We start from the raw sequence: 3,195 nt of genomic DNA, 5'->3' as shown, positions 1-3,195 counted from the left end.
TTAATAAAGTAAAATTTTTTCCTGTTACTTGTCATTATGCATATATACATACAAAAATTTCTATATATAGGTATATATTTATATATGTCGCTTTATTTAAATTCATAGGGTTCCATGAAACGCACCCCTACATTGTTGCTGTCATAAAAAATGAATTACTTTCTCAAATATAGGAAAGCACGTGTTGCTCCACATATGAAAAATTTATGATTATTTGTAAAAAATATTCAAAAAATATTCAAGGGGTTAAGGAAGACTCCTAAAATATTCCGGAGTGATTTGTTCGCTGTTGTGACAAATTGTTGACTTCTTTGGATCCTCAACTTACATTTCACAATAAATGAAACCATTTTAACGTGTGAACTTAACAAAGAATTGCGAAACAAATAGAAAAAAATATTTAAAAAATTCATTGAATAAATAAAAATTTTTAAATTTCACATAAAAAACAAATTTAATTTAATAGAATATAAAAAGTGTTGTGTAAGAAATTTGAGTGTCTCGATAACATTTAAAAATAATGCTTAAGTGATTTATAAATTGCTAAACTTAAGTATTTTGCAAATAATTGGCTTCAAAATATTGGATTCTGAATGTTAAAATGTTATTCAACACTGTGGAACTTATTGTAATAAATGGTCTTTACAATAATAAATGGCATTTATTACAATACGACGTTCGATATAAGCAATGCAATTATTTTTCAGTTAAGTTGTAAACCCAAATTTATTACAAATAAAAATCAATTATAGTGGAAATTTTTACTCAGGTTTTTTAAATATATAATTCTCTATACTGTTGATATGACATTGGTTACTCAATATTCACATTTTCGTCACTGTCTAAGCAGTGCTTGAAGATATAAACAAACATAAACCTCATAGAATTAAAATATTTATAAATGAATACCTTTGCAATAGAAGAAATAATTAATAATTTTAAGTAATCTGCTGAAGAGAAATTTTTAAGTATTAAAATAACTAGACCAACCGCTGATATGAAGAAGTAGGGGACTAAAGTAAAAATTCCAGTCGATGGTAAATTGCTGTTTTCCTACACTTTAACGGCTAAAATCTATAGACGACAGGTTGATAGCATGTAAATCCATTTTTTTGTTAAGGCATGTTTCCTGTTTGCTTGCCTAAAAATTATAACTGTGTCGTGTCTTTGGGGGTTTGGCGAAGTAAATCACTTAAGTGCAAATATTGCACGACATGGAAAAAATGTAGCCCTGTTAAACTACAAGCTGTGATTAAAAAAAATTGATTTGAAAAAGAATTAATTTAGTATTAGATGTTAAAAAATATAAGCATTCAATAAATTTTTTTTTTTCTTTTTTTTATTATTATCTTCTTTTTTTTATTAAATCTTCTAAGAATCAACTTAGAACTAACAATAAATTATCCCTAATTGCAGTAGTAAACGAAAGAAAATATATCGGACATTATTCTCCAATAACCGGGCTGATAAAGTTCCTTTTGAGTCGTTGGGTTCCAGTACTTTGGGTTAGATTGGTTGAAGGTATATTTAGGTAATTATTGATTTTGCCTGTGTACTTTTGTGTATTGCTGACAATTACATCTGTGACTGTGATAATTCAAAAATCTCTATGTATATTCGTGTTTCTAATACACCAGAGGGCAACGCCTACTTGCCGAAGGATTTTCAATTGATCTCTTTAGAGTTTTTCAATGTTTGATAAAGAAACAGAGCTCCAGAGTTCAGTTCCGTAGGTCCACATAAGTTTTATAATTGTATTGTTAAATAGCACTTTACTTGTGAAATTAAATTTAAAGGTTTTGTAAATTAGCCAGTTAAGTTATTGTGCTTTTCTATGTGCTTTTTTCACGTAAGTCTTCGGTCCAGATGCATTCCCAAGTATTTTGTGTCATTGCATTGTGGTATTACTTTTTCTTAAATACATGGAGTAGAGGAGGTATTTCGTCGAAGATTTAAAGTTTAGTGTGCACTTTTCGATTCGCTGACTTTTTCCATAGATCGTGCTATTTTTACTTATTTGTGAATGTCGTCTTATAACTCTTTCATAATCGCTCATACAATATTTTTACAATATGTACACAGTTTGATAATCACTGACCCCTGATATAATGTCAATAAATTTTTCAAAGAATTTCGAGACATTCACTTTGGCAACACCACGTTTACAATTTCTTCCTTTCTTTCAAAAAGCATATGCTCTCTGTATCAGCTGTTTTGAACATATTAGTAACAAAACATAATTTGTGCTTGTATATTTATTTTGCAAATTTTAATTCAAATTTATTAAAATAAAAATGATTAAATTTATAATAATAGCACTTTCTACTTCAAAATCGGGCAATTGTTTAAAACATGGAAATATCAAATTTTTTTTCCAATTAAAAACAATAAAACCTACGAAGTGATGATGTTAACCTCGTAACATTTTCAACACATGCAATGAAATTGCCTCCAAGATTTTAAAGAAATTGGATGATACAATTTGCTATTTAAGGATGCGCGATTTTCTATAATAGAGTCTTGCTAACTCCACAAAACAGCAAACTTCCAAATTTTATATGAAAAATATAGGCGAAACCACTTTTGTCACTTATACATAAATTTGATATTTCAAAAAATATCAATTTGATACTCAAAATAATATAATGGTGGCAACAATAAGTACTTTTAAAATACAAAAAATGTAAGGTTTGAAACTACGAGTCTGTTGTTATTTTACTGCATAAGACATCAGTCATATCATCATAAACTCAATTAGTTACTGTAATAAGACTATCTGATCAGGAAGTTCAGGAGCGTCTTTTGAACTGCACAGATATCAACCATCACAATTCCAAATTGTGGTGGTTGTTTTGAATCGATCTACTTTCTACGACTTTCGCCAAAATTTTATAGTACAAGGATATAATAGCACAGAATTCATATAGATAAAGTTTAAACTGCGAAACCCCAACCTTAAAAAATGAACACGCCACATCTTATGCTCAAAAAAATGGGCACAAATTATAATTAATTATTCGCGTCAATTAGAAACACTCAGCAAGAAAGGTGATACCTCGCCACTGGTACCAATTGCCATAGCTCAGGAAAAATAGCTTATTGTGAAGCTCTAGTCAATACTGACTACGTCAGACTATATTAGAGATATGAGATAAAAAAGTGGTGATAATTAAAAATTAAAGTGATTATCCCATC

This window comes from Teleopsis dalmanni, chromosome 2 (genome assembly GCF_002237135.1).
Source record: "Teleopsis dalmanni isolate 2A chromosome 2, ASM223713v2, whole genome shotgun sequence".
NCBI classification, from domain to species: domain Eukaryota; kingdom Metazoa; phylum Arthropoda; class Insecta; order Diptera; family Diopsidae; genus Teleopsis; species Teleopsis dalmanni.
This window is presented reverse-complemented; position numbering follows the sequence as displayed.